General features: G+C 37.6%; 1 pseudogene; it reads left to right on the top strand.

Annotated features, from left to right (window-relative positions):
* Nucleotides 1–2: 2 nt before the first annotated feature.
* Nucleotides 3–2,303, top strand: LOC148722164 (uncharacterized; annotated as a pseudogene).
* Nucleotides 2,304–14,244: the final 11,941 nt, after the last annotated feature.

The following is a 14,244-nucleotide window of genomic DNA, read 5'->3' as shown; positions in this document are numbered from 1 at the left end:
ATATGGCAACACCCATTATCAGAACCCAAGCATTTTGTCCGAGAAAGCTGATCACTGAGCCAGCCGCTCTGAAAACGAAGCCGACTACTGAACCAATGAGACCTGGTAAAATTCCAGCGATCTTTTTTCCAACAGTCTTCAGCCCGTTCCCCACCCCTTTTGCAACAGTCTTCAAACCTTTTGTCAATGTGCTCACAATCACTCCAATCGTTGTTCCAACTGCCAAAACAATAGCAGAGACTGTAAAACCATACTTTTTGAAGATGTTTGTCACTCTCTCACGGAGTGATAATCTTTCTTCTAGTCTCTCTTTCATTCTCAAGAGCATCAATCTAGTCTTGATTTTCTGCTATCCTTTCTCTTGCTCGTTCTCTTATAGCAGGGTTTTCATTCTCATCATCAGCAATATCTCGATCATCTTAAATTGACTGCTGTAGCTTCTCAATTTCTTTATCTTTCTGTGCAATCAAAACCTCTCGCTCTGGACCAAGTGATTTTTTAATTTCTTTTGAGAGACTTGGATTCAACCTCTGCTCATTTGTGCCTCTTTCTTCAGTAAACAACGGACATGTCTTCTTACCTTGACCAAACATCTTCACCTGCAACCTTCCTTTCTTGCTATATGAAACTTCAAGCTCTGAAGCTTTTGCCTCAGGAAAAGTTGTAGTAAGTGATTCCCATGCATTCTCATTTGAAGTTAAAACTCGCGAACCAAAAATGTCTCTTTCAATAAAAGATGTCTCAGCAGTTTTTGGGCCCTTTTCTTGCTCTCTGTTCATTGTTGTCATTGGAATTTCTTCACCTGAGGGCCCCGGAGTTGAATTCTCGTCTGGTTGAAAAGGTGTTGTTGTGTCTCCTTCATCATCATCATCATTATGTTCTAACTGAGGATCAGTATCTCCAAAATCTGCCATTTTTTAAAAATATCTTTTATAAAAGTGGAAGTCAGTGAAAGAATTGGCCCGAGTTTTGAAATGAAGATGTCAAACGCTCTCAAGGCAGACCGTGTGATTCACAGAGTAACATTCAACCCGAATAGTGCTTCCCCTGGTGAAGTCCTTAGGGTTCCAGTTCCAAAACTTGATAATGGGGTAGTACTTGTGCCTGGATCGCTCGCACTCGTCTTCCACTTGGCAGTCGCTGGGCATGCAAACAATTTCCTCGTGAGCAATGTAGCATGAGCTCTTGTCGATCGACTGACTTTGAAGTTTGCAAGAGAAATTGTTCAAGACACTGATGGTTATGATTTATTCAAGCTTTGGGAGGACCTCTTCTTGACTGAGAATGAGAGGGCAAACATGTTCAGAGAAGGTATTCAGTCTGAAGATCTTTCAAAAATCAGATGCAGCGCTGGAGATAAGAAGACTTCAGTCTTTGATAAAGAAAATAAGCTCAATGAAGTGTATGGGAAAATGTACAGGATTCCATTGGATCATGATATTTTGAAAGATCATGGTGTCTTTTTTCCGAGAGCTCTTTCTGATGAGCTTCTCTTCGAGTTCAGGCTTGCACCTGCTGGTAGTGTTATGAGGGGATCCGACCCAACAAAACTTTATTATAAATTGACTGACATCCAGCTTGAGTATGAAGTCCTTCACAGCCAAAATTCGCTGATGAAGCCCTTTCTAACTACAAAAATGGAAAGAGATTCATGTACGAGCATATCACTCATCTCAAGACAATCTCAATAGATAAAGGTTCTGACACAATCATCAATGAGAGCATCAATGTTCCAAGGAGGTCTATGAAGGGGCTTCTTCTTCTCTTTTATGAGACATACACAGCAGGAACAAGAAATAGTGAAAAGACGTTTAATCCCAACATCACTGATGTTAAGCTGACTGTTGATGGTATTCCAAATAAGATTTACAGCCAAGGAATGCAGGCAAGAGATATGTGGGAAGAAGTCTTTAGAAGATTTGGGAAGAAAAACAGTGCGATGAATGCAACAGACTTTTATGCTGGAGACAGGTTCGGTCTCTTTATCGATCTTAGAAGCATGAGAGACAACGATCTTCATGGTTCAGGATTGAGATTGGTGAATACAAAAGATGGAGTTCATCTTGCAATTGACAGGAAAGGATCGGGTTCAGGAGATGTTAAATGTCACATCTTCATTCTTTCTGATGCTCAGCTCAACATCGTCAACAGAGAGCTTGAAAGTGTGACCTATTAATAACGCGATCATGAGTTTTTTCTGAGATATTGTCATTAGTTTTTTCTGATGGTTCAAACGAATTTTGAGATTGTCTTGAGAATCAAATCTCAAAATTCTTCAATTTTGCTTTGATTTTTGAAAGAAACTGCGTAAATCATTTTGCCTTGAAATCATCGTTGTTTTTAAATGAGATAAAAAATGAAAACATCAGTTTTCAAAATTGCCCTGTTTTTCAGGTAATTTTAAAAATGTGCCAGAAACCCACTGAATCAGATCTTCAATTTTGCTTTGATTTTTGAAAGAAAAAAATGTGCCTGAAAAACAACGTTCTTTTTTTAAATGAGATAAAAAATGAAAAAAAATCATTTTTTAAAACTGCCCTGTTTTTTAGGGTATTTTTGTAAATGTGCCAGAAACCCCCTTTTCCTACCACTCGAAAGGAGCGTAAGAGTTATCCGAGGCAATAGTCGAGGGCAACTCTAACTTTTTGAGTGCTCTCCAAACTTCCTCCAAACTTTTCAGATCGTAGGTGCTCGCGCGAGCACACGCAATTGTCAGCGGTAGCTAAAACAGATCATGAGCAAATGTCGATCTTATAGAATCCAGATTTTTAAATGCGCGAGAACGCGCGTGGAAATTGCTAAACTCACCAAAGCTATCGCATGAAAACAAGTCCGGTGACCCCTTCTTTTTATTGTTCCAATATGATAATAACGTCGAAAGGAATCATCAGAAAAAAAACTAGAAAATTCTACGGAAGGAAATTTGCGATGTCTGAAAATTGCCCTTTTTGTAGATTTTCTGAAATTCCGCTCCGTATAATTTTTTAAAAATCTTTGTGTATTTTCCTTTTCAAGTGCCAAAACTGAATCACTGAAAAAAATCAGGGGGTCACCGGGTTAGTTTTCGAATTATTTAAGCCACAAGCTAAAAAATGCGTCTGAATAAGCCTATGAAAGCGTTGCCATGGAAACTGCTAGTGACGAAATGACACTTATTTTTGGATAACCAATGATTATGTAATTCAACCCCGTAAAAGTGTTCAACTGGCCTTAGTCAGTCTTTCTGTTGTATTCTTTCAAAGTTACAAACCATCAAAAAGATGAAAACCCGTACGAGCCACCTTAAAATAAATTTGCAAGTTTTTACTTTGAAAATGCACTAAACATAGTAGCTACTCTGTGCATTTTTTGCAGCTTTTAGCAAAATCGCATGACCGTTCATTCTTCTTAAATAACCCGGCGAGACACAAAAATGAAAGGGGAGCTGAAGAAGTTTCAGCAAACGAAGGCAGTACTTTAGAAAGGCTTTTTGCCAACTAAAATAATAGTGATAAAAAGAGTATTTGGTCAGTTTCTTGTAGCCATTCTCAGGTCGGAGAAATTAATGCACGCGTTTTTTGGTTTGAATGTTGACTGCATCCTGACTGAATTACCGTTTAGTAAATTGTCCATTGAAACATGAATTCATTCAACAGGTTTTGATGTTTCATGCCTCATGAGTGAGTTGCCGTCGAGTAAACTGCATATCGAAACATTAATTATTTTAGGGAGTTTTAATGCACCTGGATAATAATGCTCATTTCTTCCAAATAATCATAGCATAATCAGTTCTCGTTATATAAAACTGAGCCTGAGTCTTGTCAGTCTTAAGGTTTTTTGATTGTGTGTTAAATGCCTTATAAATTTCTTTCAAGCAGGATGTTGTTGAGTTAAGTAATAGTTGAAAAACTGAAATGACTGATTCAGACAACTAGATCAGGATTTATTTACTACCGTGAAGAAGCTGTCTAGACCCTCTTTACCTTTCAGAATCAAACAATCATGCATTTGAAACAACTGATGGACATTCTCATTTTCGAACAAGGCAATTCATCATCAGAAATTTTTGAAGAAAGCTTAAGGGGAATATTGTAAAATGGTAATCTGCCTGAAAGTAATAAGTTTCATTCTTTTCTGTCTTTCATCGGAGAAAGATTTAAGAGTCAATATTTGCTGAGTTGGGATAATCAACTGGAGATCAGTTTGCACATTCTGCTGTGAGTTTCGTCTTCCTTTTTTAAGACGTGTACTGGAACATGTCTCTTTCTAAGTATATGACTCATATTTGAAATCTATTTATTTAACCTTTGCTCCATCGAAATGACGGGATTTTTAAAGGCTGCAATGACTGATTCAGACCACTTTTTATCCAGTTAGACATGATCGTAGCATACACCGTCACGTAAGAGGGCCATCACTGAGAAAAAACGTTTCATGAAAACCACATCGATCCGCGCAAAAAGTGTTGAGGGTAAATTTTAAGAACGAAACGAGGGCTGAAGTTAAAAAAATCCTAACGTATTGAATTGTTTCGGCAGTCGTACCACTGGCGGGAAACTTTAAAGTTTAAGTTATGACGTTTGCTACCCTTTCGAATATACTTTTCAGGTTTAAAAAACGATGAAAGGTCGTTTTAAAGGCAATGAGTTGTGTTCCTTGCCAAGGTTTGAATCAAACTAGAGAAAACTTTAAAGTGGATACGTGAAATGGACAAATGATATTCAGCATTGACTCGCCGCCTGAATTGATGAACAAAGAAGTCAGTCTGAATGAATTTTAACATTTATATTAGTTTTGAGGTTTTAGATAGATTCATCGCTTTATATTCTTCGCATCAGTTTTATGACCTTGTACTGAAGTCAATGTTTACGCTTTTCTTCGGGAGTTGACTAAATCTTTAAAAATCATGTTACGCATCTTGTTTAAATTACGAATACTGAATAGAAAATTAAAAAACCTGAAGTTCTCGGCTTCTGGCGCTTTACAAAATAGATTTGACATCATTTGGAGTTACTCCGTGTCTAGCCCCTCCACGAAATTTTCTAATTTTGGCGTAAGTTTCCCTTACCTTGAGTTACTTGCAAAATTTCCTCAAACGATCGACTTTTAGATTTGTTCCTGTGCGAGTAGTTTGAAGTTATTTCAAAAGTTTATTACGATGAACGAGATGCTTTCGAAAGCATAAATTCACTATGATAACTTACAAATTAAATATCGCACATTAGGTTAAACTTGTGATTTTTTTACTTTTTTACGTTTTTGTTTGATAGAGACGGGGGTTGAAGCTGAATGATGAACAATAAGCTTATTCACGTAAGGATGCATGAAAATTAGAGTTTGAAAACTCTGGAATAATGGACAACGCTGACTATTGGTAAAAAGCAACCTGAATTATTTAAAAAGGTGTTCACGGGTCGGACGTCCTGATAAATGACATAAAGCAAGGATTTGTTAATTTAATACATGATTTTACAACCAGTGGTTGAATTTTTTTTCGCCATATTTTGATAAAAGGGAAATTCGTGACTGTATAAGGACCAATTTCTTAAAGATCTACCAGGTAACAATAAAAATGGCCGCGGATGATGATAGAGAAGACGGTGACGACGAAATACTGGATTCCTTAAACTGTAAGTTTCCAGATATTGCTCACATGTAACGTTTTCCAACAATTCGATATCAAATTACCGAGGAAGACTTGAAAAGAATACACAGTTTAAGACTTCATGGTGCTACTGGTATAGCACAATTTTTGTAGCATTGAAAAGAACTAGAGGTTGTATAATGACGCTAGAAGATAGTTTTATAAAATATTTGTCTCAAAAAAACAGAAAACCTGCCGCACCCCAGGTATTTACATGTATCCTGTTCCACAAGAGAAAGACGATTCAAGAATATATCGTCTAATTGACATTCAACCACTGATTGAAATATTAAGAAATGGTAATACTTACAATGAAGATGATGATAACAATAGTAATGTAATAAAGGGATTTTAAAGGGATTTCTTCGAAAGCCTCAGGTTCCCTTATTCCCTGGGCTTCAATCATTGTATTAGGACATTCCACCATTCCGTCGATCCACCGTTCCTCCATTCGGTCATTTTTTGTAAATTTTACTTCTTCGCAATTTGAACAAGATACGTAACATGATTTTTAATAATTTATTCAACTACCGAAGAAAATCGTAAACATTCACTTATTACAAAGGTGGTAAAACTGATGCGAAGAATATAAAGGGACGTGTTAATCTAAAACTTTAAGCCTAATATATATGTTAAAACTCTTTTAGACTGACTTCTTTGTCCACTAATTGGCATCGAGTCAATGTTAAATATTATTTGTCACATATCCACTTATAAATTTTTCTTTGGTTTGATTCGAACCTTGCCAAGGACCGCAACTCGTTGCCTTTAAAGCGACCTTTCATCGTTTTGTAAACCTTAAAAATACATTCGATAGGGTGGCAAACGTCCTAACTTAAAACTTAAAATGTTTCCCGCCTGTGGTACGACTGCCGAGACAATTCACTACGTTAGAATTTATTTTAACTTCAGTCCTCGTTTCGTTCTTAAAATGTACCCTCTCACTTTTTGCGTGGATCGATGTGGTTTTGATGAAACGCTTTTTCTCAATGATGGTCCTCTTACAAATTTAAAATCTTTACCACTTGATCTCTTCAATTGTGGTCTAAATCAATTATTACAGCTTTAAAATCCCGTCAGTTCGAATATGAGCCATATACTCAGAAAGAGCCATCTTCCAGTACACGTCTTAAAAAAAGGAAGAGGAAACTCACAGTCGAATGTGCAAATTGATTTCCAACTGATTACTCCAACTCAGCAAAGATTGACTCTATAATCCTTCTCAGATGAAAGACAGACAAGAATGAAACCTATCACTTTCAGGCGGATTCCCATTTTACAATAATCACCTTGAGTTTTTTCCAGACGTTTCTGGCGATGACTTGCCTTATTCGGGGTAAAGTTTCAAAATCTCGAAAATGAGACTGTCTTCCAGTTGTTTCAAACGTATGATTGTTTGATTCTGATAGGTACACAGAGTCTAGACAGCTTCTTGAATAAATCCTGATCGAGTTGTCTCAACTAGTAATTTTTTTTTTCAATTATTACTCAACTCAACAGCATCCTGCTTGAAAGAAAATTAAAAGAAGATGAAAAAAAAACATCCGAAGAGCATAAGTACACGTACTATTTCCAGAGAAAAAGGGGGACGGATATTCATTGTGATTTACTCTATTCATACGTAAGTGTAAATGGCATCTTAATTAGGAAATTATATCTGGGAAAATCAACCACAATTAAAACTAAATGTGCTAAGGAACCCTGTCTTTTTTTTTTTTTTGTATGAGGTGGGTAATTAAGTTGGGAGATAAACGAGAAGGATTTGATTTATCGAAATAAAAACGATTGAAAAGGGCGTCAACTCGGCTACATATTATGTGCATCTGAATTTACTTGAATAGCAAAGTAAAAAAGCAAACTGCTGCAAATCTATTAAACGACTTAAAGCAAGCGCTCATAGCAAAAAAGACACCATTTTAATACAACTCAGTTTGGTCAGTAAAAATTTCGATGTTGAGGAATAGCATTTAAATTCTATAATTGTTTAGAAAAAATAAATATCAATATACAGGTGAATTAAAATCTCTCAAAGCAGTTAAGGTTTAGATATGCAGTTCACTCAACGGCAATTCACTGTTGATGTAGTCAACGTTCAAACCGAAAAATCGTGCGTCAATTTGTCCAACCTGAAACTAAAAATGTAGATTCACTTTTTGAAAAAAAAAAAAATGATAGTTTTAGCTAGAAAAAATCCTTCTACTAACAAACTATTTTACTCAGTCTCTAGACTGCCCACGTTTATTTAAATTTCTTCAGTCTCCCTTTCAGTTTTGTGCGTTCTCAGTTTATTTGGAGGTAATGAGGGAAAACAGTCATGCAATTTGCTAAAAACTCGAAATAATGCATAGAGTAACTACGTTCAAGGACTTTTCAAAGCAAATCTTTCAAATTTATTACAAGCTGTGTACAACTTTTGCAAATACCCTGGATGGATAACCTTACGTATCCAGGAACCTGTGCACAGCTGTACTTGGCCATTGAGGACAACTGTATGATTGTTTGATTCTGATAGGTAGACACAGCTTCCTAAATAAATCCTGATCTAGTTGTCTTAGTTAATCATTTTTCTCGGTTATTACTTAACTGAACAACATCCTGCTTGAAAGAAAACTACGAGGCATTCAACACGCAATCAAAAATTCTTAAACGACTCACAAGACTCAGGCTCAGTTTTTTTAACACAAGAGTGACTCGTAATTGTCCAAGGGAATGCAGGAAATGCTGGTATAACTAGCATTAGAAGGAATAATTCATGATAATATATTCATTCGGAGAGTCGCTACAACTATCAAAAATTAAACAAGTTTTCTAAGAATTTAAGAGTTAAGAAAGTACTTTTGCAGACTCCTTATGCATGCCTGCTCAGTTTCTTTTCAATGAAAGAAAGATGAAAATAAAATCCCTGGAGCACAATTACACGTACTATTTTTAGAGAAAAAAGAGGGACGATATTCATTCGTGTTATGCGCAAATGATATCTGGGAAAACCAACCACAATCAAAAACTAAAACCTCTCTTTTTTCGTATGAAGTAGATAAGTGGGAAGATAAACGAGAAAAATTTGATTTAGCTGAAAAAGAATTATTGAAAGGGGCGTCAACTCAGTCACACGTTTTATGCATATGTATTTACTTGCAAAGACAAAAGCAAACCGCTACAAATTTAATTATTAAACGACTTAAAGCAAATACTCATGGCAAAAAATGAGACACCATTTTGGTGCGATTCAGTCTAGTCCTCAAAAAGTTCGATATTAAGGAATAGCAGTTAATTTCTACAATTTTTTTAAATAAATATACATCATTATCCAGGGGCATAACAGTCTCTTAAAGCAATCGATGTTTCGATTTGCAGTTTACTCAATGACAATTCACTGTTGATGCAGTCAGCGTTCAAACCGAAAACTCGTGCATCAATTCGTTCAACCTGAGACTAAATATATAAATTTAATTTTGAAAAAAAAAATTATAGTTTTATTCGGTAAAAATCCTTCTACTAACAAATATTTTACACTAGCCTCTAGACTGCTTACGTTTACTTAAACATTTCCAGCCTCCCTTTCACTTTTGTGCATTCTCAGGGTATTTGGAGGTAATGAGCGAAAACAGTCAAGAAATTTGGTAAAAACTCAAATAATGCATAGAGTTTCTACTCAGTTTAAGGCATTTTCAAGGCAAAATCTTGCAAATTTATTACAAGCTGAGCGTACAACTTTTGCAAATACCCTGGATAACCTTTCTTAAGCTGGATGGGCGTGTCCGCAGGGGTAGCGTGTCCGCAGGGGTAGCGTGTCCGCAGGGGTAGCGTGTCCGCAGGGGTAGCGTGTCCGCAGGGGTACCACAAGGCAGCATACTCGGACCAATGCTGTTCAACATCTTTATCAACGATCTCGTTTATGCTATTGAAAATTGTAAGATGATGAATTACGCAGACGATACCAAGATTTATCTATCACACAGCGAACCCCAAGTTGTAGAAGGAGGAATTAATCAGGACTTAGATAGTGCAAGTCCGTTTAAGCCATGCCAGAGTGTTCAAACTAGAAACTAGTGAGCTTCGCACAACTGCACGACATGACTCATCCTAGTAGAGCGCTCGATTTGGACGTAAAAGACTGCTGATTGAGTTATATTCTTTAAGTAGCTGATTCCCCTTTTTGTTTTTATAAGTTCATCCCAGTATTCCTTGGCCCTTTTTGTGTATTTACGGTGCTGTCGCTCTCTGTGCTTCAGAGCCTCCAAATTGTATTCAGTGCGTATCACCTCAGCTAGATCATCATTGTGATTGCTCTTCCTTTGAAAGTAGAAGTTAGTTGGAGTTTTTTCACTTACATGGTTAATATGGAGCTCGATTCTTTAGTTCCTTTAATTTTCTGTTCAGTTTTTTGCTTGTTTGGTTTTGAGGTCTGGAATTTCAAAATGGCGATCGTTCTTGCACAGCATTTAATGGGAGGAGAGGCAATCAAGACTTCTTTTTTCACGCGATCGTAGTAAGATTACGGTTCGTGGATGCGTTCATATTTGCTGAAAGAGGACGAAAAAAGCCGCAATATTTTCAGGGCATACACAGTCTTAATTGCTATAAATGTTGAATGACATCTTTGAACTTAAACATTTTGATTGGGATGGATCGATACCAGGAGAGGATTTCGGCTGAGTCAAACTGTAGAAAGTGGCATTTATGAAGGTAGGCGCCATTTTATATGTTGTAAAGGGAATTTCTTTGGAATGAAGCGCTGCAAGTAATAACCGAGAAAACCGCAACGAGTGTTTGAGTTACGAAAACAAAGTAATTCTGCAATGAAAGTACTGAAGAGTGTCATTGAAACTGGCATTGGGATGGTGGGGTTATGTCCGTAATACGAATTTTAGAAACTGTTTTTATATGAATCTCCATACTGAACCCTCTATTCTTCGGCACGTTTAAAATACCGTTAAAATTCTAAGTCTTACAGTCTATTGCTCACGCGCAGTTCGGAATTTCTGGCTATGCTATATAATATTCAAAGGCGCAGTATCCCCCATTAATTTGATAGACACTACACAAAGATAGACCACAACACCGGGCACTACGTGCCCTACTCTTTTCGAACAGTGTGTGGGTTCTTTAACGTCCCACAAATTTTTTTTTTTAATCACATACAAGGGCTTGTGAGACGGGACCTCCAATTATCGTCCAATTATCGTCCCAATTATCGTCCCTCCAATTATCGTCCAATTATCGTCCCTAATTTGAAGGATGTTTAGGAGGACGAGACCTCCAATTATCCTCCAATTATCGTCCCAATTATCGTCCCTCCAATTATCGTCCAATTATCGTCCCTAATTTGAAGGATGTTTAGGAAGAAAGACTTTGAAATCTTGGAAAAAAGACTCACTTAACAATTACAAAGGCTTACTTGGATTTTCTTGACCTGTTTCTCCCCTTTTTCGAGGTAGGGGTCGAGAGTTCAGAAGATTTTCTTTTCAAATCATGGGTGGTTTCCATATCTTCTTCGGGTTTATCAGAAATGACCAGTGGGGGAGTCTGTGATGCAGTAGGCACAGGGATTGAAGAACTTGTACGAGTCTTTCCAGAAACAAGTGTTTGGCGTGGTAGATTTCCGAGAACAGGCAAGAGATGATTCATCAGATAGCTTAGCAGGTGTTCGGCGAGAAGGTGGTTTAATGACAGATTTACTTGAAGCAAAAAGGCCTTGTGAAGTAATAAGTGGTGAGTCCGTAGGAGTAGATTCAGATGACGGTTGAGGAGATTGCTCGGAGAAATCAGGTTGAGAAGGTTGAGAAGGTTGTTCCGGTTAAAATTGATCAGTTTCATTGAAGTCGTCAGGCGGGGGGGGGAATACGGGAGGCAAATTTTCTGCAAGTTCTTCGTTGACGGGCGGATTTGGCGGAGGAAGATTTTCAGAAGATCGTTTGGGTGGAAGAAGAAGAGAGGCAAGCGGAGCATTTTCGTCAATAGGACCATGGAAAGACCCAAGAGTAATCACAATTGATCCCCAAGTGGCCTTCCTCTTTACATATACAGCATAGAACGGGGCGTTGACACTCTGACGCCTCGTGGCCAATGCCTTCGCAATTAAAGCAAATCTTGTTGGGGCAGCCATTAGCAAAGTGTCCAGAACAATTACATTTGCGGCAAGTGGGAACTTGGCTATTATGTCGCAGGAAGATCTGAAACTTTTCAAATCTCAGGAAACTCGGGATAGGTTTAAAAACCCGAACACGGTAGTATCGAAAGCCATTGTAAATAGCGGGAGCATAAGAATGGTAACCTCTCCGGTAGTGTAACACCTCACAGTAAGGTGCTAGGCGTTTAATTATCGACAAATCTGATAGTTCAAAGGGCGCGTCATAGATGGTGAGAAATGTTAACGGTTTGTCAACATCTTGTAGGGCGTAGTTTTCTGAACCAAGTTTTAGAGAATTGAAGCTTAAAAACCTTTCTTTGGCGGTCTCAGACTTGAAAGTCACGACGACTTCCCCATTAAGCTTTCGTTGGAGGCATTATATGTCGGTAAATTCAATGTTCAGCGCCGAAAAAGCGTCAAAAACGGAACGAGCAGTCGCTGATTTAGACGGTGTAAAGAAAGCGGTTCTCGGCCGCTGCGGCATGTTGTTTTCGATAAAAGCAAAAACCCGCTCGTTTGTTACATTATTTCCAATATTTCCAGAGGTACGTGCAGCTCTCGACGCATATGATTCTCCATTTACGATCGACGAGTCTTCAATGGTTCCATCGGCGACTAAATCTTTTAATAATCCCTCGGTATTCATACCTGAATCCATAAATCCCACGCAAAGCAAAAGAAAAAAGGCCCAAAGGCCAGACTAACATTGAATCAATAAAGTTAAACTTTGGCTAACAGAGGAGCTCAAAATCGCACGTCTGAATAAGTATTGTTTGGGCAGTGCAGTGCTGATTCTGGGATGGGGGTGTAGCTAGAAAGCCACACCAAATGATTCCACATTTATGGTACCATTTAAGCCATGCCAGAGTGCTCAAACTAGAAACTAGTGAGCTTCGCATATGCATATATATACATATGTATAGGAGAAGTAGTGTGGGACACGAGGACGGACAACTTCGAGCGAAGGAAGACATATACTCAATAAAAAATCTAAAAAGTTTAATAAAATACGTTTAGGTCTGAGACCTTCATCAGTTGTGCATATATATATACAAATGTGAAAGAAGGAAATTATTACTAGTTACTCGAGTTTCACGCTCTAGGCGATCATCAGATATAAAAACAAAATAATTTGGATATATCAACAAAGTTGAAATGGTAAATTGGCCACCGTAACGATTACAAAAGCTGACGTTTCGAGCGTTAGCCCTTCGTCATTCGCTCCGACGAAGGGCTAACGCTCGAAACGTCAGCTTTTGTAATCGTTACGGTGGCCAATTTACCATTTCAACTTTGTTGATATATCCAAATTATTTCATTACCCCCACTGACGCAGCCCAAAACAGTTTCTTTAGAAACTATCAGCCTTTATTCATTGATATAAAAACAACGCTACTTTTCCATATAAGTCTTGTGACTGGTATGAATAATTTCGGAGATTGTTACTTTATTATGAATTTCTTGAGGAGCTAGCAAGTTCATGCCCCATAGAAACAGATACCTCCTTAAGAACTTCATAATAAAGTAACAATCTCCGAAATTATACGAACCAGTCACATGACTTATATGGAAAAGTAGCGTTGTTTTTATATCTCCTAGCAACCGTATTCCAGCTTTTATAGCAAGCCATTGTAATTTAACGGTCAATCATTGAAATTGCCTGATGAGTGTGGTCATATTTTCGACCATACGAAACAGAGCTGTCGTGATAAAACGATGAACTCCCTCTGAAGTCTTGAACCAATTTGTTATAATTATCAATGCTCCTCTAAGAGTTGAACGCTCTTTGAAATACATTCAAATCAAGTTCAAGAATTTATATATATATATAAATACTTAAGTATGATCCTTCACATTCTATCTGTCCTCCTAACATTAGCAAAACGGATGTCTTCTCTTGTTTTGAGCTGATTAATCGCACCATGGTCAGAAATCTACTCGACAGGAAGCTAAAGGGAAAACTGGTCGCAGACCTTTCTCATCTTGCCCATTCGTACATTTCTTCACACCAACATTCTGGAGAGGACTTAAAGAAATGTAGGATACTAAAGGATTTGATGAAGAACAAGGACATTGTAATACTGAAGCCTGACAAAGGAAATGTCTTAGTTGTCATGGACAGGAAAGCCTACGAAGAGGGTATTTTTTCCATTATCAGTGACACTTCTAAGTTTAAGGTTAATGAGAACGGTCCTACATTACAAAGGGAGGGTAAATTACAACGTTTTTTAAGAGCGCTTAAAAATAAGGGCCACTAAGACAAAGATGCCTATGAGAGAATCTATCCAACTGGTTCTCAACCAGTCAGGTTTTATTGGCTACCTTAAATGCACAAGGCTCGGCAGCCTAATGAAACACCTCCTTTTCGACCCATAGTATCTTCAATAGGTACCTACAATTATAATTTATCTAAGTTTCTTTGTAATCTTCTAGAGCCACATGTCCCGCGTGAATGCAACGTCCGCGACACGTTTTCTTTTTTACATGAAAT

Source organism: Stylophora pistillata, chromosome 10 (assembly GCF_964205215.1).
Source record: "Stylophora pistillata chromosome 10, jaStyPist1.2, whole genome shotgun sequence".
Classification (NCBI taxonomy): domain Eukaryota; kingdom Metazoa; phylum Cnidaria; class Anthozoa; order Scleractinia; family Pocilloporidae; genus Stylophora; species Stylophora pistillata.
Note: the sequence above shows the minus strand (reverse complement) of the source record. Positions and strands in the feature narration are given on the sequence as shown.